Raw genomic sequence first — 23,873 nt, 5'->3', positions numbered from 1 at the left:
ATTGCAGCGCTAGGCAGGCAGGGCACAGCATATCCACATCAGTGCAAGGCCTGCAGGCACTGTATGTGCGTCCATTGTTCCCACTGCATCCCTCCCAAAGCTCCATAACTGCCTGCTGCTGCATCTTATTTACTGTCTATATTCCTATTTTTCCTGTCTGTTCTGTCAGACTGAGGCCTGTTGAAAAGTTATAGTTTGTCAGGCATACATAGCATAGTTGTGGGTGCGACCCTTGTGCCCCCATAGGGGTGGAGCTGCATATTCATCACTGTAATGGGCGGCACCACGTGACCGCATACAGGAGAAGCTGCGGCGAGGACAGGACGCTGCGAGGGAGCCGGGTGAGTATTTTATTAACAGCGGGCGGGCGCACAGGGGGTGGGAGGGGGGTGGGGACAGGGATCTTTAATTTAAACACAAAAAAAAAAAAGGAGTTTTCATATCTTCTCGCCAGCGAACGCTGCTGGAGAGAAGATATGAATGGCGGCTTCAGCACCAGATGCAGGGGACAGCGCTTATCTCTAGCGCTGTCTCCTGCATGCTCCGTGTGGTACCCAGTCGGCACACGTGTGCCACACTGATGTTCAGCGTAAACGCACGGACAGACGGAGATGGATAATTCTGGTACCGATTTTTCCGGTACCAGAATTATCTGGACGTGTGAGACTGGCCAAAGACATTTGTGTTGAGCATTTGAAATAGTCCATTTAAAATGGTTAAGGCAAGGGATGGGGAAGTGAATGTGATGCTGATGTTGCATCCAGAGGCTGAGGCCATGCGCAAGGTGAATGTGGGCAACAACGAAGACCCACATCTTCTCACTCGACATTCCTGTCCCAGTTTCTAGGGGACCGCAGCACACCACTATTGAAGCCAGAGCAGTGTGTAATGGTTGTTGGTTGGATAGCGGATAATTCTTCCAGTCACTTAGCCACCACCATCACCTTGTCTTCCACACGGTCAAGTCTGAGTAGCCGTGAGTGTGGCCAGGATATTCCTCACCCTGATCCTCATTCCTCCCACCATGCCAAGTGCCCTGAGACAACTGATCCCACACTTGGACACTCTGAGACCTGTTCAGTTTTCCATTTTAAGATTCAGAAATCTCTCCCAGTCAACTTGAAGTGGGGAAAGATGAGATCGCATGTACAGTCATGGACAAAAGTTTTGCGAATGAGATAAATATTCATTTTTCCAAAGTCTACTGCTTCATTTTTTCTAATGGCAATTTGCATATACTCCTGAATTTTAGAGTGATTAGCTTAACAGCAATTACTGTACTTGCAAAGTCAATATTTGCCCAGAAAATGAACTTTAGCCACCAAAACACATTTCAACATCATTGCAGTCCTGCCTTAAAAGGAGCAGCTAACATCGTTTTAGTGATTGATCCATTAACACAGGTGTGGGTGTTGATGAGGACAGGGCTGGCGATCAATCAGTCATGATTAAGTAAGAATGACATCACTGGACACTTTAAAAGGAGGCTGGTGCTTGGTATCATTGTTTCTCTTTAACCATGGTTATCGCTAAAGAAACACGTGCAGCCATCATTGCACTGCACAAAAATGGCCTAACAGGGAAGAGTATCGCAGCTACAAAGATTGCACCTCAGTCAACAATCTATCGCATCATCAAGAACTTCAAGGAGAGAGCTTCCATTGTTGTCAAAAAGGCTCCAGGGCGCCCAAGAAAGACCAGCAAGCGCCAGGACCGTATCTTAAAACTGTTTCAGCTGCGGGATCGGACTACCAGCAGTGCCGAGCTTGCTCAGGAATGGCAGCAGGCTGGTGTGAGTGCTTCTGCACGCACTGTGAGGCGGAGACTCTTTGAGCAAAGCCTGGTTTCAAGGAGGGCAACAAAGAAGCCACTTCTCTCCAGAAAAAACATCAGGGACCGACTGATATTCTGCGAAAGGTACAGGGAGTGGACTGCTGAGGACTGGGGCAAAGTCATTTTCTCTGATGAATCCCCTTTTCGATTGTTTGGGACATCTGGAAAACAGCTTATTCGGAGAAGAAGAGGTGAGTGATACCACCAGTCTTGTCTCATGCCAACTGTAAAGCATCCTGAAACCATTCATGTGTGGGGTTGCTTCTCAGCCAAGGGAATCGGCTCACTCACAGTCTTAAGTACACATATGTATCAAACAATAAACATATAGTGTGCATTTACCAAACTATTAAACCTAAAACATAATGCACAACTCATAAAAATATAGAAAATATAATTTTATTAATCATACAAAAATCACAAGACATAAGTAAACGGGAAAAACAAAAAAATAAAAAAATGGAGAAAGACACGGGGTAACACAAGGACCAAAAATAGCATATATTAAATAATTAAAATGAAGACAAATTATCCACATAAATGAAAATAATAATTACAGCACTGGTATCCACAGGATGTGAAAATAGCAATTAGGTCTGTAACGGGAATACCAACTATCAAAAAGTTATATAAATAGTAGTATTGTCACAGGGTATACCATTCAAAAAAACTCGGTAATACCAGAATACTAGTGCATATGGACAAAATTATGGGTAAAAAACCATATAAGAATCATAGGCTATGTGCACACATTAATATAGCAGCAAAATGCAATTTATCTAAATAGCAGCATAGCATAGATATTGCACATTAAGTCCATCTGGCAGTGAATAGAAATCCCCCTGCACAGCAGTATAATGTAAATAGTGGTACAGTGTAAACAATGGTAAACTAGCACAATGTGCTCTCAATTCATCTGAAGCCCGTAAACCAGACAAAAAAGGAATTGTATGGAACAATGGAATACTCAGCTGTATTAGTGATCCTGTGATGGCCCGCACCCGCCCGACGCGCGTTTCGCCTGAGCTTTGACGAGGGAATGAATAGAAAACCAGAGAACTGCTATTTATCCGACAACTAACCAATCGGTGGGAGAGTGAATAATGAATGAGCTGAAAACAGCTGATAGGAGGCGTGTATGTTGTACCATGCATGGTATCGCCGGAGCCTGATTCCACCCACAAGACGCGTCTCCTAGGAGCGCACCACGTGGGGGAGAGAGACAGCGGCGTGTGCTCCAAGCTGGAGCGCATAAGGCGCCCATGTAGTGAGAAAGTGCGGCCAGCAATAGTGACGTGGAGATAGTGCTGTGAGTACTCGATAACATCGTTAAATAAAGTGCATATGACTAAGTAGAAGCCGAGACATACAATCGCCGCTAAGGTGCTGAGGTCATACAGGATCAGTGTAGGACAATGAAAGTGTAGTGTGTTGCCAGAACCTATTGTCTAGCATATATATAAATAAATATAACATATAAAGAACATGTAGATACATTTAACAACCAGATAACAAGATCCTGATTGAAATAACATATACAAATAACATTAATAAGGTGCACATTATAGGTTGTGACAAAACACTCTGGGATCGCCTTTGCTGGGGTCAAAGGTCACGTGGTTTGTGCTTTGAATCTGAGGCGTACAGCAGGTTTCTGAGCAGGCTGACCTCAGGTCAGATTTATTAACGTGAAAGCAACATGAACAAAACAAAACATAAAAATAAATCCTAGCCTGTCCGGCACTAACTAAACAAATACGTTGCTATCTCAACAACTGGGGGGGCTTCTCCCACCCAGCTAACATCACACAGATCTTGAGCAGAGCTCTTCACTCACGTTTGTCTCACACAGGCAGGCAATCTGTGTGCCCCAGGCAAACACTGGAAACACCCAGCTGGTCATCTTTTATTCCTGCAATCATTAACCCATTAGCACCCTGAAGATACTGAGTGGCCTAATTCACATAGGACAAACACCTGGGCGAGATATACCTGCCTCCAACTACCACACCAGCATGAGTCTTACAAGGTGTACAGAAACTACCAATGAAAGTCAGACAAATGCAGTGATATATAACAATTCGTTTGGCGAAAGATCTAAAAAAAGAAATAAAGATAAAAGAACAGACATTAGTGACAAAAGACTTGATCAAATAGACAAATAGAGAACAAAACAAAATCAATATAAAAAGATATAAGAACAGAGGCGCACACATATATATACATATACACATGTGCAGAAAACTCTACACACATATACATAAACACATGTCTGCATGCATCACTGAATAGGTAGCACAAAGGGTTGGCAAGTAAACAAAATGCAAGTATATAAATAGACGTAGAACCATACATAACACTCAGTTGTTCAGCATACGTAGCAACCATATATGAGTGCACAGATATACATCCATAGAACTGCCCATGTATACAACAATCACTATATATTGATATGAACACTATATTATGCATGCATGCATGCCCTAATATTGAGACTACAAAAACCTTCTCGAATTCTTCTAACTCTAAAAATTACAAAATTACCCATAGTATCTCATGTAAGACCTTTGGTGTCATATACAGTGCTAGATGCCCTTGTAACAAGTTGTATATCGGACTGACATCGCGGGAATTACGCAGGAGAGTCCGCGAACATGTCCTTGACATCAAAGCAGCAGCAGAATCTACCAACATTGAGGAATTAAAAACTATTCCTAGGCACTACAAACTATCCCACAATTCGGATCCTTCTAGTTTTAAGGTGAGTGGTATAGACAGGGTAATTATTGATAACCGTGGTGGTGACTGGAAGAAGATTCTAGCCCAAAAGGAATTGAGATGGATCACGGTTCTAGACACTATGGCACCCAAAGGTCTCAATGAGACCATGAGCTTTGTTCCATTTTTATATGTTTTTATATGTATATGCACATTTATGATGTATTTTTTACTTTGTGTCGGACCAGATTGTTTGCTACATGTTTATGTATGTATGTGTGTGGATACTGCATACATGTGTGTATTTAACTGTTGTTTTTCTGACTGATATCTGCATAATATAGTGTTCATATCAATGTATAGTGATTGTTGTATACATGGGCAGTTCTATGGATGTATATCTGTGCACTCATATATGGTTGCTACGTATGCTGAACAACTGAGTGTTATGTATGGTTCTACGTCTATTTATATACTTGCATTTTGTTTACTTGCCAAGCCTTTGTGCTACCTATTCAGTGATGCATGCAGACATGTGTTTATGTATATGTGTGTAGAGTTTTCTGCACATGTGTATATGTATATATATGTGTGCGCCTCTGTTCTTATATCTTTTTATATTGATTTTGTTTTGTTCTCTATTTGTCTATTTGATCAAGTCTTTTGTCACTAATGTCTGTTCTTTTATCTTTATTTCTTTTTTTAGATCTTTCGCCAAACGTATTGTTATATATCACTGCATTTGTCTGACTTTCATTGGTAGTTTCTGTACACCTATAATGTGCACCTTATTAATGTTATTTGTACATGTTATTTCAATCAGGATCTTGTTATCTCGTTGTTAAATGTATCTACATGTTCTTTATATGTTATATTTATTTATATATATGCTAGACAATAGGTTCTGGCAGCACACTACACTTTCATTGTCCTACACTGATCCTGTATGACCTCAGCACCTTAGCGGCGATTGTATGTCTCGGCTTCTACTTAGTCATATGCACTTTATTTAACGATGTTATCGAGTACTCACAGCACTATCTCCACGTCACTATTGCTGGCCGCACTTTCTCACTACATGGGCGCCTTATGCGCTCCAGCTTGGAGCACACGCCGCTGTCTCTCTCCCCCACGTGGTGCGCTCCTAGGAGACGCGTCTTGTGGGTGGAATCAGGCTCCGGCGATACCATGCATGGTACAACATACACGCCTCCTATCAGCTGTTTTCGGCTCATTCATTATTCACTCTCCCACCGATTGGTTCGTTGTCGGATAAATAGCAGTTCTCTGGTTTTCTATTCATTCCCTCGTCAAAGCTCAGGCGAAACGCGCGTCGGGCGGGTGCGGGCCATCACAGGACCACTAATACAGCTGAGTATTCCATTGTTCCATACAATTCCTTTTTTGTCTGGTTTACGGGCTTCAGATGAATTGAGAGCACATTGTGCTAGTTTACCATTGTTTACACTGTACCACTATTTACATTATACTGCTGTGCAGGGGGATTTCTATTCACTGCCAGATGGACTTAAGGTACCGTCACACTAGACGATATCGCTAGCGATCCGTGACGTTGCAGCGTCCTCGCTAGCGATATCGTCCAGTGTGACAGGCAGCAGCGATCAGGATCCTGCTGTGCTGTCGCTGGTCGGGGAAGAAAGTCCAGAACTTTATTTGGTCGCTGGACTCCCCGCAGACATCGCTGAATCGGCGTGTGTGACACCGATTCAGCGATGTCTTCACTGGTAACCAGGGTAAACATCGGGTAACTAAGCGCAGGGCCGCGCTTAGTAACCCGATGTTTACCCTGGTTACCATCCTAAAAGTAAAAAAAACAAACACTACATACTTACCTACAGCCGTCTGTCCTCCAGCGCTGTGCTCTGCACTCCTCCTGCACTGACTGTGAGCGTCAGTCAGCTGGAAAGCAGAGCGGTGACGTCACCGCTCTGCTCTCCGGCCGCTGTGCTCACACAGACAGTACAGGAGGAGTGCAGAGCACAGCGCTGGAGGACAGACGGCTGTAGGTAAGTATGTACTGTTTGTTTTTTTTACTTTTAGGATGGTAACCAGGGTAAACATCGGGTTACTAAGCGCTGCCCTGCGTTTAGTTACCCGATGTTTACCCTGGTTACCGGCATCGTTAGTCGCTGGAGAGCAGTCTGTGTGACAGCTCTCCAGCGACCAAACAGCGACGCTGCAGCGATCCGGATCGTTGTCGGTATCGCTGCAGCGTCGCTAAGTGTGACGGTACCTTTAATGTGCAATATCTATGCTATGCTGCTATTTAGATAAATTGCATTTTGCTGCTATATTAATGTGTGCACATAGCCTATGATTCTCATATGGTTTTTTACCCATAATTTTGTCCATATGCACTAGTATTCTGGTATTACCGAGTTTTTTTTTTTAATGGTATACCCTGTGACAATACTACTATTTATATAACTTTTTGATAGTTGGTATTCCCGTTACAGACCTAATTGCTATTTTCACATCCTGTGGATACCAGTGCTGTAATTATTATTTTCATTTATGTGGATAATTTTTGTCTTCATTTTTATTATTTAATATATGCTATTTTTGGTCCTTGTGTTACCCCGTGTCTTTCTCCATTTTTTTTTTTTTTTTTTCCCGTTTACTTATGTCTTGTGATTTTTGTATGATTAATAAAATTATATTTTCTATATTTTTATGAGTTGTGCATTATGTTTTAGGTTTAATCACTCACAGTCTTGCCTAAAAATACAGCCATGAATAAAGCATGGTACCAGAATGTCCTCCAACAGCAACTTCTCCCAACCATCCAAGAGCAGTTTGGCGCCCAACAATGCCTTTTCCGGCATGATGGAGCACCTTGCCATAAAGCAAAGGTGATAACTAAATGGCTCATGGAACAAAACATAGAGATTTTGGGTCCATGGCCTGGAAACTCCCCAGATCTTAATCCCATTGAGAACTTGTGGTCAATCATCAAGAGACGGGTGGACAAACAAAAACCAACAAATTCTGGCAAAATACAAGCATTGATTATGCAAGAATGGACTGCTATCAGTCAGGATTTGGTCCAGAAGTTGATTGAGAGCATGCCAGGGAGAATTGCAGAGGTCTTGAAGAAGTAAATATTGACTTGCTGCATTAACTCATTCTAACTGTCAATATAACCTATTGGTACTCATAATATGATTGCAATTACCGTATATACTCGAGTATAAGCCGACCCGAGTATAAGCCGACCCCCCTAATTTTGCCACAAAAAACTGGGAAAACTTATTGACTCGAGTATAAGCCTAGGGTAGGAAATGCAGCAGCTACCGGTGAATTTCAAAAATAAAAATAGATGCTCCATACCGTTCATTATTGCCCCATAAGATGCTCCATATAAAGCTGTGCCACATATAATTCTCCATATCGTTCATTGTTGCCCCATAGATGCTCCATATAAAGCTGTGCCATATAGAATGCTCTGCACCGTTGATTATGGCCCCATAGATGCTCCATAGAAAGCTGTGCCCCATATAGAATGCTCTGCACTAGAGTTGAGCAAAACGGGTCGGCCATTTTCAGAAGTCGCCGACTTTTGGCAAAGTCGGGTTTCATGAAACCCGACCCGACCCCTGTGTGGGGTCGGCCATGAGGTCGGCGATCTTCTAAATCTGGTATCGGAATTCCGATACCGAGTTCCGATATGTTTGCAATATCGGAAATCGGTATCGGAATCCATATTGAAGTGTACAATAAAGAATTAAAATAAAAAATATTGCTATACTTACCCTCTGACGCGCCCTGGTACTAACCGGCAGCCTTCCTTCCTTAGAATCAGCGCGTGAAAGACCTTAGATGACGTCGCGGCTTGTGATTGGTCGCGCGACCGCCCATGTGACCGCTCACGCGACCAATCACAAGCCGCGACGTCACCGAAGGTCCTTCAAGCGCTGATTCTTAGGAAGGAAGGCTGCCGGAAAGAAGCAGGGCGCGTCCGAGGGTGAGTATATTCCAATTAGTTATATACTCACCCTCGGACGCGCCCTGCTTCTTTCCGGCAGCCTTCCTTCCTAAGAATCAGCGCTTGAAGGACCTTCGGTGACGTCGCTGCTTGTGATTGGTCGCGTGGGCGGTCGCACGACCAATCACAAGCCGCGACGTCACCTAAGGTCTTTCACGCGCTGATTCTAAGGAAGGAAGGCTGCCGGTAAGAACCAGGGCGCGTCCGAGGGTGAGTATAGCAATATTTTTTATTTTAATTCTTTATTTTACACTTAAATATGGATCCCAGGGCCTGAAGGAGAGTTTCCTCTCCTTCAGACACTGGGAACCATTAGAAACCCAATGTACTGCATTGGGTTTCGGCCGACCCCGACCCCAACTTTTTTATAGGATCGGCCGATTTCACTCGACCTGACTTTTGAGAAAGTCGGGTTTCGTGAAACCCGACCCGATCCTATAAAAGTAAAAGTCGCTCAACCCTACTCTGCACTGTTGATTATGGCCCCATAGATGCTCCATAGAAAGCTGTGCCATATATAATGCTCTGCACCGTTCATTATGGCCCCATAGATGTTCCATATGAAGCTGTGCCATATATAATGCTGCTGCTGCAATAAAAAAAAAAATCACATACTCACCTCTCTTCGCTCAGGACGCCGGCGCTTTCAATATTTACCTGCTCCTCGTGCGGCTCCGTCTCCAGCACTGACGCTCAGCAGAGGGCGCGCACTGACTACGTCACCGCGCCCTCTAACCTGAGCGTCACTGCTAGAGGACGCTGGAGACGGAGCCGCACCGGAACGAGAAGCAGGTAAATATCGCGCAGCTCTCCCCGTATACTTACCTGCTCCTGGTGCGGTCCCTGCAGTCCCTGGCTTCCCCGGCGCTGCATCTTCTTCCTGTATTGAGCGGTCACAGTTACCGCTCATTTACAGCAATGAATATGCAGCTCCACCTCTATGGGAGGTGGAGCCGCATAGTCATTACTGTAATGAGCGGTACCATGTGACCACTCAGTACAGGAAGAATCTGCAGCGCCGGGGAAGCCAGGGACTGCAGGGACCACGCCGGAGCAGGTAAGTATAATTACACTGCCCCCGCTCCCCCTCTCCTGCTGACCTCCCGGTATATAACTCGAGTATAAGCCGAGAGGGGGACTTTCAGCCCAAAAAAATGGGCTGAAAATCTTGGCTTATACTCGAGTATATATGGTATATTTCTGTATGTGATATAAACATCAGACAAACACTAATAAAAACCAGAGGGCAGCAGATCATGTGAAAATATAATTTTGGTGTCATTATCAAAAATTTTGGCCATGACTGTAGAGCTGTCCAAAGCATTGACCAGCACCAATCACACGAAGGCAGTGGTGGGAAAGTGTCACAAGAGGTGGACGATGATGAGACACAATTGCTAGAAAGTCAGGAGGAGGAGCAGGGTGCGGATGTGGAAGACGAGGTGGTGGATGACATAGTAACTGACCCAACCTGGCAGGAGGACATACGTAGCGAGGACAGCAGCACAAATGGGGAAGGAGGCATATCCCCCCAACAGGCAGGAAGAAGCAGTGTGGTGGCCACAGACAGAAAACGTGCATCCGTTCCCCGTAACACCAACATGAATGAAGTTGCCATTACACCCGTGAGATCTTCCTGAGTCTGGCTATTTTTTAAAGACTCTGCCGATAACCCTAAACAGGCCATTTGCAGCACCTGCCATGCCCGCATCAGCAGGGGTAGCAAAACAACCAGTCTGACCACCAGCATGATCAGGCACATGCAAGCAAAGCATCTGACTTTGTGGGCCGAACCCCAGGCTCGAGGACCACTGCCTGCTGGTCACACCACTGCTTCTTCCACTGTTTTGCATAGAAGCCAATCCCCAGTATACCGTGCATGTGAAGATGCCTCTAGCCCTGCACCTGTTGTGGCCCACAGTCAAGCAGCACCATGAGCAAGCCCGTCCACGTCCTTGTCCCAGCACAGCGTTCAGTTGTCTATAACCCAGTCTTTGGAACGCAAGCAGAAATACCCAGCCAACGCCCCATAGGCCACAGTCCTCAATTCTAATATTTCTCTTCTGCTTGCGCTAGAAATGCTGCCTTTTAAGCTTGTTGAGACGGAAGCTTTCCGCAACCTGATGGGGGCGGTCGTCCCAAGGTACTCGGTCCCCAGTCACCACTATTTCTCCCGGTGTGCCGCACCGGCATTACACCAGCATGTGTCCCACAACATTACCCGTACCCTCAACAATGCTGTTACCAGGAAAATCCACCTAACCACGGATACGTGGACAAGTGCTTGTGGGCAGGGACGGTACATCTCAATGACGGCACACTGGGTTAACATAGTGGCAGCCGGCACCCAGTTGGACCTTGGGATGGAACACATCCTCCCCACGCCGAGGATTGCTGGCCCTATGTCAATCAGGGTTGCCCTCACAGTCTACAGCTCCTGCACCTCCTCCTCCTCTTCATCCTCCATCTCTGAAATCAACACATCAGTCAGAAGCTGGAAGCACTGCAGCACTGCCTCAGCCAAGCGGCAACAGGCTGTGCTGAAGCTAATCTGCATAGGTAACAAACTGCACAATGCAGAAGAGCTGTGGACAGCGCTGAAAGAGCAGTCAGATGTTTGGATGACACCGCTGAACCTACAGCCAGGCATGGTCGTGTGTGACAATGGCTGTAATCTGGTGGCGGCTCTGAGGCAAGGTGAGCTCACACACGTACCTTGCTTGGCCCATGTGCTTAACCTCTTGGTTCAACGTTTTCTGAAAAGCTACCCGGAGCTGCCGGATCTGCTAATGAAAGTACGCCGTCTGTCTGCCCATTTTAGAAAGTCAGCTACAGCTTCAGTCGCCCTTGCCCTGCTTCAGCAGCGTTTTCAGATTCCAGCTCACCGACTGTTGCGTGATGTCCCCATCCCCACATGCTGGAACTCTACGCTGCATATGTTGGAAAGGATTTGTGAGCAGAAGAGGGCCGTTGTTGACTACCAGCGTCAACAAGGCCGTCGAATTTCAGGTCAGACTCCACACATAAGACCTCAGGAGTGGACATGGATGTCAGACATATGTAACATCCTCCAAAACTTTGAGGACTGTACTAAGATGGTGAATGGCGATGATACCATAATTAGCATCACTATCCCGCTTCTCAGCATTCTGAAAAACTCTCTGCTCACAATCAAAGAGGATGCATTGCAGGCGGAGCAAGCATGAGGGCATGGAGCAAGGAAACATACAGGGGAATTACACTCAGCCCAGCCTCATGTCTTCTCAACGAGGATTGGTAGGTAATGAGGAGGAGGAGGAAGAACAGGAGCTACTTTCATGTGCTATAGATGGTACTACAGACACTTCTGTATTAGCTTCTGTTCAGCGGGGATGACCTGAGGACAGGGAGGATGAGGATGAGGAGGAGGACAGCATCGTCAGTCGTCCTGTTGGTGAGGACACGGAAGTCTTGCCTGTTAGCAGTCTGGCACGCATGGCTGACTTTATGTTGCACTGCATTTCACATGACCCTCGGATTATCAAAATTTTTGGTGACACTCATTACTGGTTGGTGACACTTCTAGACCCACGCTACAAGGAGAACTTTCAATCTCTTCTGCCTGACGTAGAGAGGTGTACTAAAATTTTGCAGTACCACAGGGCCCTTGTAGCGGAATTAGAAAATTCCCATGTGAGAACACTGACAGCAGACATCAGAGTTTGTTGCACAACCAAGGACTCCAAGCAAGAGAGAGACAGAAGTACAATCCAGCTCAGGCAGGGGAACAATGGCCAAGTTCTGGGACAGTTTTCTCAAGACACTCCCATCGTGGCGGCACAGAGGCAAGGGGTGCTGTCACAAGAAGTGCAATGTTTGGGAAGATGGTGAGGGAGTACCTTGCAGATCGTACAAACGTCCTCCATGATTCCTCTGTGCCTTTGAATTATTGGGTATCCAAACTGGACATGTGGCATGAACTGGCTCTCTACGCATTGGAGGTCCGGGCCTGCCCTGCTGCTAGCATTCTGTCAGAGAGGGTTTTTAGTGCCGCTGGTGGAATTATAACAGATAAGCGCATCAGCCTGTCAACTGAAAATGCTGACTCTTATAAAAATGAACAAGGCCTGGATTGGGAAAGACCTCTGTACACCACCAAATGAAAACCGCGAAACATAACCTGAAATACATTCTCTCTTTTGGGGAGGCGTATTCTCATGCACCTCTTCACATCCCACATGGGTATACGCTTCCATATTTGGTCTGTTTGTTCTTATCCTCCTCCTTATCCTCATCCTCCTCATCCAGAACCAATATATCACCAGGGTGAACGTGGTCTGTACGGTGCATTTTGGCCAAGGGTGCTATGATGGCACTCTTTTATTTTTTTAAAAAAGGACAACACATTGGGGAACTGTGCATGACATTACATTGGGCCTACTTCTTAACTCGGTCTCCTGGAAACTGTCCTGTACCTGCCAGTAGATCACCAGGGTGAACGTGCTCTGTACTGTTATAGACCAGTGAATTTTGGTCAAAGGGGCTGTGATGGCACTAATTTTTTAAGTCCAAAAAGGACAACACATTGGGGAATTGGGCATGACATTACATCGGGCCTACTTCTTAACTCAGTCGCCTGCAGTCTGTCCTGTACCTGCACTCTTTTATTTTCTTAAAAAAGGATCCCACATTGGGGAATTGGGCATGACATTCCAAAGGGCCGACTTCTTAACTCGGTCTCCTGCAATATAAAATGTTCCTGCCACTAGATCACCAGGGTAAACATGCTCATTACTGTTATAGGCCGTTGATATTTGGGCTAGGGGCATGCGATGGCACTAGTGTATTTTTAAAAAAGGTACCCCCATTGGGGAATTGTTTGGCAGATCATGCACTGCATTACAAGTCTCAAAGACCCACACCACTACATTGGCCCTAATTCTTAATGCTGTCTCCTGCAATGTCTCTTCCTTATCTCCGACGACATGACCTGGGTGAACATGCTTTGTATTGTTATAGGCCCGTGAAGTTTGGGCAAAGGGGGCTGTGATGGCAATAGTATATTTTTAAAAAAGATACCCTCCCCATTGGTGAAGCCACATCCTTGATGGCAAACACTTCACATTTGTGTAACTTAAAGAGCTCACTGGAAAAGCTCCTTTTTGTGTTGCCTGGTTGCTCAAATTGGACACAATACACTTCATATAGCTTTGATAATGCAATGATGTTAGTTTGGCTCAGTAGTTTATTACAAATATTTCTTTGTCCACTATATTAGTTTCTCTCCTTGAGAGCCATAACTTTGGCTGCCTCAAATGTACAAATGGCGAATATACAAATGGCGATTTTTAAACACGATTGAAATACTGTACACCGAATGCATTCAGACAATCACATAGCTGCATGTCTTGTAAAACATTTACAGATGTGACAGACAATGCTCATAGTGACACAAACTTCATAAATGCTTGTTTTCTCACTTCAGAATCAGTTCGAAGCCTCTATATGTTTGCTGTTTGTCATTTTAAAACATTAAGGTTTACTGAAACTCTGCCTGTGGTGGTTTGATCTAAATCCTTGTGGCTTTTATTTTCTAGTGGTTCATGGCCCCTTGTCTGATGACTCCATGATACCTCAGTTTCATACAACCTTGAAAGCTGGCCACTTGAAGGTCTGAGTGAAACTAGAGTTACTACATAGTGTAAATCACTATATAAGACCAGAGAAACATGACTAAGACAGATGCTAAAACTGGAGTACCTGTACATGTACAGTGTGCGGATACCTGCATAATTGGGGACGCCCATGCAGTGTAGGTAATCTCCCAGGGGTTCTCTGTCTTGGTATTGCTTCTCGGATATTCCAGACGGATGATATTTAAAAGCCTCTTAGTGATGATCTAAGTAGACTGTATGAAGATAATCTTCATATATACGAAACCAGTATATGTATGTAATCCTTATATGTAATTATTAACCTTCGTATGTTATTGTTAACATATACAAAAATGTACGCACTCACACTATTCAATCTTAATATTACTTGAATTTTGTAGTTTGCAATGAAATTGCTGTGTATTGCAAGAATTGGACTTTTTTAAAGCCGTATCTGAACCTTCGTGTTAAAAACATGGCAAACAAATTCTCCTGTAAATAATTCTGCAAAGAGGGAACCATCATACCATAAAAAATACGAGTGGATTTTCATGGGCACATCCAGTATGTGGGTTCCAAGGCCAAATGGGGTGCATATGACTATGCAGCAGAGCTGCCCTTGCCACCAATGTGTAAAACAAAGGGTTCAAAGGCTTATTGGGGTGCCTATGAATTGGTAGCAGGGCAGGCCTTGAATTCAATGCAACACTTTTTCAGGAGTCCCCCTGGACATCTTATGACAGGGGTATTGTGGTGCATTGTAATTCTTGGCAGCCCATCCACTCACAGAATAGGCTACAACAGCTTAGGAGACCCACTGTTTCACAATGGCCCTTTAACCCCTTCATGACCCAGCCTATTTTGACCTTAAAGACCTTGCCGTTTTTTGCAATTCTGACCAGTGTCCCTTTATGAGGTAATAACTCAGGAACGCTTCAATGGATCCTAGCGGTTCTGAGATTGTTTTTTCGTGACATATTGGGCTTCATGCTAGTGGTAAATTTAGGTCAATAAATTCTGTGTTTATTTGTGATAAAAACAGAAATTTGGCGAAAATTTCGCAATTTTCACATTTTGAATTTTTATTCTGTTAAACCAGAGAGGTATGTGACACAAAATAGTTAATAAATAACATTTCCCACACGTCTACTTTACATCAGCACAATTTTGGAAACAAAATTTTTTTTTGCTAGGAAGTTATAAGGGTTAAAATTTGACCAGCGATTTCTCATTTTTACAACGAAATTTACAAAACCATTTTTTTTAGGGACCACCTCACATTTGAAGTCAGTTTGAGGGGTCTATATGGCTGAAAATACCCAAAAGTGACACCATTCTAAAAACTGCACTCCTCAAGGTGCACAAAACCACATTCCCGAAGTTTATTAACCCTTCAGGTGCTTCACAGCAGCAGAAGCAACATGGAAGGAAAAAATGAACATTTAACTTTTTAGTCACAAAAATGATTTTTCAGCAACAATTTTTGTATTTTCCCAATGGTAAAAGGAGAAACTGAACCACGAAAGTTGTTGTCCAATTTGTCCTGAGTACGCTGATACCTCATATGTGGGGGTAAACCACTGTTTGGGCGCACGGCAGGGCTTGGAAGGGAAGGAGCGCCATTTGACTTTTTGAATGAAAAATTGGCTGCACTCTTTAGCGGACACCATGTCAAGTTTGGAGAGCCCCCGTGTGCCTAAAAATTGGAGCTCCCCCACAAGTGACCCCATTTTGGAAACTAGACGCCCCAAGGAACTTATCTAGATGCATAGTGAGCCCTTTAAACACCCAGCTGCTTCACAAATTGATCCGTAAAAATGAAAAAGTACTATTTTTTCACAAAAAAAATTCTTTTAGCCTCAATTTTTTCATTTTCACATGGACAACAGGATAAAATGGATCCTAAAATTTGTTTGGCAATTTCTCCTGAGCACACCGATACCTCACATGTGGGGGTAAACCACTGTTTGGGCACATGGTAAGGCTCGGAAGGGAAGGAGCGCCATTTGACTTTTTGAATGAAAAATTATCTCCATCGTTAGCGGACACCATGTCGCGTTTGGAGAGACCCTGTGTGCTTAAACATTGGAGCTCCCCCACAAGTGACCCCATTTTGGAAACTGGACCCCCCAAGGAACTTATCTAGATGCCTAGTGAGCACTTTAAACCCTCAGGTGCTTCACAAATTGATCCGTAAAAATGAAAAAGTACTTTTTTTTTCAAAAAAAATTTCTTTTCGCCTCAATTTTTTCATTTTCACATGGGCAATAGGATAAAATGGATCCTAAAATTTGTTGAGCAATTTCTCCCGAGTACGCCGATACCTCATATGTGGGGGTAAACCACTATTTGGGCACACGGCAGGGCTCAGAAGGGAAGGCGCGCCTTTTGACTTTTTGAATGGAAAATTAGCTCCATTTGTTAGCGGACACCATGTCGCATTTGGAGAGCCCCTGTGTGCCTATGCAATGGAGCTCCCCCACAAGTGACCCCATTTTGGAAACTAGACCCCCCAAGGAACTTATCTAGATGCATACTGAGCACTTTAAACCCCCAGGTGCTTCACAGAAGTTTATAATGCAGGGCCATGAAAATAAAAAATAATTTTTCTTTTCTCAAAAATGATTTTTTAGCCTGGAATTTCCTATTTTGCCAATGGTAATAGGAGAAATTGGACCACAAATGTTGTTGTCCAGTTTGTCCTGAGTACGCAGATACCCCATATGTGGGGGTAAACCACTGTTTGGGCGCACGGCAGGGCTCAGAAGGGAAGGCACGCCATTTGGCTTTTTAAATGGAAAATTAGCTCCAATCATTAGCGGACACCATGTTGCGTTTGGAGAGCCCCTGTGTGCCTAAACATTAGAGATCCCCCACAAATGACCCCATTTTGGAAACTAGACCTCCAAAGGAACTAATCTAGATGTGTGGTGAGCACTTTGAACCCTCAAGTGCTTCACAGAAGTTTATAACGCAGAGCCATGAAAATAAAAAAAAAAAATTCTTTTCTCAAAAATGATTTTTTAGCCCGCAATTTTTTATTTTCCCAAGGGTAACAGGAGAAATTTGACCCCAAAAGTTGTTGTCCAGTTTCTCCTGAATACGCTGATATCCAATATGTGGGGGTAAACCACTGTTTAGGCACATGCTGGGGCTCGGAAGTGAAGTAGTGACATTTTGAAATGCAGACTTTGATGGAATGCTCTGCGGGCGTCACGTTGCGTTTGCAGAGCCCCTGATGTGGCTAAACAGTAGAAACCCCCCACAAGTGACCCCATTTTGGAAACTAGACCCCGAAAGGAACTTATCTAGATGTGAGGTGAGCACTTTGAACCCCCAAGTGCTTCACAGAAGTTCATAACACAGAGCCGTGAAAATAATAAATACGTTTTCTTTCCTCAAAAATAAATTTTTAGCCCAGAATTTTTTTATTTTCCCAAGGGTTACAGGAGAAATTGGACCCCAAAAGTTGTTGTCCAGTTTCTCCTGAGTACGCTGATACCCCATGTGTGGGGGTAAACCACTGTTTGGGCACACGTCGGGGCTCAGAAGGGAAGTAGTGACTTTTGAAATGCAGACTTTGATGGAATGGTCTGCGGACGTCATGTTGCGTTTGCAGAGCCCCTGGTGTGCCTAAACAGTAGAAACCCCCCACAAGTGACCCCATTTTGGAAACTAGACCCCCCAAGGAACTTATCTAGATATGTGGTGAGCACTTTGAACCCCCAAGTGCTTCACAGACGTTTACAACGCAGAGCCGTGAAAATAAAAAATCATTTTTCTTTCCTCAAAAATGATGTTTTAGCAAGCAATTTTTTATTTTCTCAAGGGTAACAGGAGAAATTGGACCCCAGTAATTGTTGCGCAGTTTGTCCTGAGTATGCTGGTACCCCATATGTGGGGGTAAACCACTGTTTGGGCACACGTCGGGGCTCGGAAGTGAGGGAGCACCATTTGACTTTTTGAATACAAGATTGGCTGGAATCAATGGTGGCGCCATGTTGCGTTTGGAGACCCCCTGATGTGCCTAAACAGTGGAAACCCCTCAATTCTAACTCCAACACTAACCCCAACACACCCCTAACTCTAATCCCAACTGTAGCCATAACCCTAATCACAACCCTAACCCCAACACACCCGTAACCCCAACACACCCCTAACCCTAACCACAACCCTAATTCCAACCCAACCCTAGCCCTAAGGCTATGTGCCCACGTTGCGGATTCATATGAGATTTTTCAGCACCATTTTTGAAAAATCCACGGGTAAAAGGCACTGCGTTTTACCTGCGGATTTACCGCGGATTTCCAGTGTTTTTTGTCCAGATTTCACCTGCGGATTCCTATTGAGGAACAGGTGTAAAACGCTGCGGAATCCGCACAAAGAATTGACATGCTGCGGAAAATACAACGCAGCGTTCCCGCGCGGTATTTTCCGCACAATGGGCACAGCGGATTTGGCTTTCCATATGTTTACATGGTACTGTAAACCTGATGGAACTCTGCTGCGGATCCGCAGCGGCCAATCCGCACCGTGTGCACATAGCCTAATTCTAAAGGTATGTGCACACGCTGCGGAAAACGCTGCGGATCCGCAGCAGTTTCCCATGAGTTTACAGTTCAATGCAAACCTATGGGAAACAAAAATCGCTGTACGCATGCTGCAGAAAAACTGCACGGAAACGCAGCGGTTTACATTAAGCAGCATGTCACTTCTTTCTGCGGATTCCGCAGCGGTTTTACAACTGCTCAAATAGAAAATCGCTGTTGTAAAACCGCATTGAAATGCGCAGAAAAAACGCGGTAAATCCGCCATAATTCCGCAGCGGTTTAGCACTGCGGATTTATCAAATCCGCAGCGGAAAAATCCGCAGAGGACCAGAATACGTGTGCACATACCGAAACCCTAACCCTACCCCTAACCCTACCCCTAACCCTACCCCTAACCCTACCCCTAACCCTAACCCTACCCCTAACCCTAACCCTAGTTCTTACCCCAACCTTAGTGGGAAAAAAAAATATATATATATTTTTTTATTGTCCCTACCTATGGGGGTGACAAAGGGGGGAGGGTCATTTACTTTTTTTTTTATTTTGATCACTGAGATAGGTTATATCTCAGTGATCAATCTCAGTGATCAAAATTCACTCTGGAACGAATCTGCCGGCCGGCAGATTTGGCGGGCGCGCACTGCACATGCGCCCGCCATTTTGGAAGATGGCGGCGCCCAGGAAAGAAGACGGACGGTCCCCGGGAGGCCAGGTAAGTATAAGGGGGGGAGATCAGGGCACGGGGGGGGCGTCGGAGCACGGGGGGTGGATCGGAACACGGGGGGGTGGATCGGAGCACGGGGGGGGGGATCGCTGTGGGGGTGGGATCGGAGTGCGGGGGGTTTGTTTGGAGCACGGGGGGTGTGATTGGAGCACGGGGGGAGCGGGCAGGAGGACGGGGGAGCGGAGCACAGGACCGAGGGGAGCGGACCACAGATCGGGGGGCTGGGGGGGCGATCCGTGGGGTGGGGGCACAAAAGTGTTTCCAGCCATGGCCGATGATATTGCAGCATCGGCCATGGCTGGATTGTAATATTTCACCATTTTTTTGTGTGAAATATTACAAATCGCTCTGATTGGCAGTTTCACTTTCAACAGCCAATCAGAGCGATCGTAGCCACGAGGGGGTGAAGCCACCCCCCCTGGGCTAAACTACCACTCCCCCGGTCCCTGCAGATCGGGTGAAATGGGAGTTAACCCTTTCACCCGATCTGCAGGGACGCGATCTTTCCATGACGCATATGCTGCGTCATGGGTCGGAATGGCACCGACTTTCATGACGCAGCGTATGCGTCAAAGGTCGGGAAGGGGTTAAGAAGATTAATGCCGCCTGATGCACCAGTAAAAATAGGCTCAGTGAATTTAAGAGTCCCTCCTTTGTAAATGAAACAAGATGGGTCTGCTTATGTGTCACACACCACATGGCCAGCTAGGGTTGTTACATGTTACAATGACATTTCACAGTGAATGCATTTGTAGTGGTTGAAAGCAATGTTGAAGTTGAAAAACGCTTCAAAAACGCTGTGTCTGAACTAAGCCTAAGAGGGAAAGGAAATTTTTGGTCTGGGGTTAAATATTTGGCCTTACAGGCAAGTCATTAACCTACAAAGGATGTACCTTGACATATTTCCCAGCAAAACCCGTTTTGGTTTCGTTATAACGTGTCTTTTGTGGCACCGGGAAAAATGGCATGAATCTCGGAAAAAAATGATTAAAGCTGTGAACTAGGAGTCAGGAATGCTTCCAGGGGCGATCCCCATGATGATCGTGTGTCATTTGAGCAGTGTTTCCATCATTTTCAGATGTTTTTAGACCTTGATAGTGTTGGCCCCCTTAAAATTAGTCTGGGTGAGATGGTGGATGAGGATGAGGAAAAAGCCAATATGCTAAATGACTTTTTTTCATCAGTATTTACACAAGAAAATCCCATGGCAGACAAAATGTCTAGTGATAAAAATTCCCAATTAAATGTCACCTGCCTAACCCAGCAGGAAGTGCGGCGGCGTCTAAACATCACTAAAATTGACAAATCTCCGGGCCCGGATGGGATACACCCTCGAGTACTGCAGGAATTAAGTACAGTCATTGATAGACCATTATTTTTAATCTTTAAAGACTCCATAATAACAGGGTCTGTGCCGCAGGACTGGCGTATAGCAAATGTGGTGCCAATATTCAAAAAGGGAACAAAAACTGAACTCGGAAATTATAGGCCAGTAAGCTTAACCTCTACTGTGGGTAAAATCCTGGAGGGCATTCTAAGGGACGCTATACTGGAGTATCTGAAGAGGAATAACCTCATGACCCAGTATCAGCACGGGTTTACTAGGGACCGTTCATGTCAGACTAATTTGATCAGTTTCTATGAAGAGGTAAGTTCCGGATTGGACCAAGGGAACCCAGTGGATGTAGTGTATATGGACTTTTCAAAAGCTTTTGATACGGTGCCACACAAAAGGTTGATACATAAAAGGAGAATAATGGGGATAGGGGAAAATATGTGCAAGTGGGTTGAGAGCTGGCTCAGGGATAGGAAACAAAGGGTGGTTATTAATGGAGCACACTCGGACTGGGTAGCGGTTAGCAGTGGGGTACCACAGGGGTCAGTATTGGGCCCTCTACTTTTTAACATATTTATTAATGACCTTGTAGGGGGCATTCAGAGTAGAATTTCAATATTTGCAGATGACACTAAACTCTGCAGGGTAATCAATACAGAGGAGGACAATTTTATATTACAGGATGATTTATGTAAACTAGAAGCTTGGGCTGATAAATGGCAAATGAGCTTTAATGGGGATAAATGTAAGGTCATGCACTTGGGTAGAAGTTACAAGATGTATAATTATGTGCTTAATTCTAAAACTCTGGGCAAAACCGTCAATGAAAAAGACCTGGGTGTATGGGTGGATGACAAACTTAAATTCAGTGGCAAGTGTCAGGCAGCGGCTACAAAGGCAAATAAAATAATGGGATGCATTAAAAGAGGTATAGATGCTCATGAGGAGAATATAATTTTACCTCTATACTAGTCACTAGTTTGACCACACTTAGAATACTGTGCACAGTTCTGGTCTCCGGTGTTTAAGAAAGACATAGCTGAACTGGAGCGGGTGCAGAGAAGAGCGACCAAGGTTATTAGAGGACTGGGGGGTCTGCAATACCAAGATAGGTTATTACACTTGGGGCTATTTAGTTTGGAAAAACGAAGACTAAGGGGTGATCTTATTTTAATGTATAAATATATGAGGGGACAGTACAAAGACCTTTCTGATGATCTTTTTAATCATAGACCTGAAACAGGGACAAGGGGGCATCCTCTGCGGTTGGAGGAAAAAAGGTTTAAGCATAATAACAGACGCGGATTCTTTACTGTAAGAGCAGTGAGACTATGGAACTCTCTGCCGTATGATGTTGTAATGAGTGATTCATTACTGAAATTTAAGAGGGGACTGGATACCTTTCTGGAAAAGTATAATGTTACATGGTATATACACTAGATTCCTTGATAGGGCGTTGATCCAGGGAACTAGTCTGATTGCCGTATGTGGAGTCGGGAAGGAATTTTTTTCCCCAATGTGGAGCTTACTCTTTGCCACATGGGTTTTTTTTGCCTTCCTCTGGATCAACATGTTAGGGCATGTTAGGTTAGGCTATGGGTTGAACTAGATGGACATATAGTCTTCCTTCAACCTTAATAACTATGTAACTATGTAACTTAAAAGGACCCCCGGGAGATTGCAGTAAAAATACTCGGGTCTCCCATAGACTTACATTGGGTTCATTGTTCTGGCCGAGTACCCGAGTATTTCAATTTGCTCGACCTGAGCAACGAGCACCCGAGCATTTTAGTGCTCGCTCATCACTATTCAGAAATTAATATTTTATGGAATAACCATGATTTTTAATCAACTTTCATGCATCTTGGCATGGTTTCCAGCAGTGTTTCACACTGCTTCTGGCGCAAAGATGTAAGCAGTTCTTCTTTGTTTGATGGCTTGTGACTATCCATCATCCTCTTGATTACATTCCAGAGGTTTCCAATGGGGTTCAGGTCTGGAGAGTGGGCTGCCCATGACAGGGTTTTGATGTGGTGGTTTCTTAATTTTTGCCAGAGCTGTATATATTACCCCAATTGCCACTGCACAAAAGCAATCAGGAAGAGCCGAGTCGATGCTCAAGAATTAGCGCTTCTAATAGATGCTCCATTTCTCGTGCGGCTGAGGACTAGTCTTATTAGTGTTGGTAGGGGCCAATATTCATGGACCTTCACAGCTTTTTAATATCAGCCCTTAGCTGTCTGTTTTGCCTTAGCTGGTTATTAAAAATGGAGGGGGCCCCAATTAATTTTTTGGGTGAGTCCACCCATTTTTGAATAAAAAGAACCTACCAGGAACACAGATATATATATACTGTGGTCCAAGAAGTGCCATCAATAGAATTCATAAAATAAACATATTTTATTAACACATAGATAAAAATACATCACATATATACACACATATTTTAGACAAGGTGCCTCTGAACAACCCAACGTGCGGTCAGCAGGAGTAAACCAGGCTGGGTACTTTTGCTTAAACAGGTAATATGTATAGCACAAGGGACACTGCATGTTAAATATTGGCTTCTTGCTTAGGGTTTTTGCCAGCACGATACAGGTTGCTATATGTGGCAGATGGCTGTGATTATGTTAATAACCGGGCTATCACTTAGCAGTGTGTACCAGTAATCTTACCAATATGAGCGTATGTCTCCACAGGGAGCGGCTGCAATTATAGCAGCTCTTGATAGCATCGGGTCATATGTTTTGGCTGGATAAATGAGGATCCAGTTTAATCTTATTATTGTATTGATCTTTTTTATACAGCACCTTAATTTAAGGAATTTGGTGTAGAATTATAAATACTGGTCACTCTTTTCAATGCAGTGTCTTTATTTGTATTTATATAAATGTTTTACTCCTGCTGACCGCACGTTTGGTTGTTCAGAGGCACCTTGTCTAAAATATGTGTGTATATATGTGATGTATTTTTATCTATGTGTTAATAAAATATGTTTATTTTATGAATTCTATTGATGGCACTTCTTGGACCACAGTATATATCTGTGTTCCTGCTAGGTTCGATTTAATAT

This window comes from Ranitomeya imitator, chromosome 2 (genome assembly GCF_032444005.1).
Source record: "Ranitomeya imitator isolate aRanImi1 chromosome 2, aRanImi1.pri, whole genome shotgun sequence".
Taxonomy (NCBI): domain Eukaryota; kingdom Metazoa; phylum Chordata; class Amphibia; order Anura; family Dendrobatidae; genus Ranitomeya; species Ranitomeya imitator.
The sequence above is the reverse complement of the archived record's forward strand: the minus strand, read 5'-3'. Positions refer to the sequence as shown.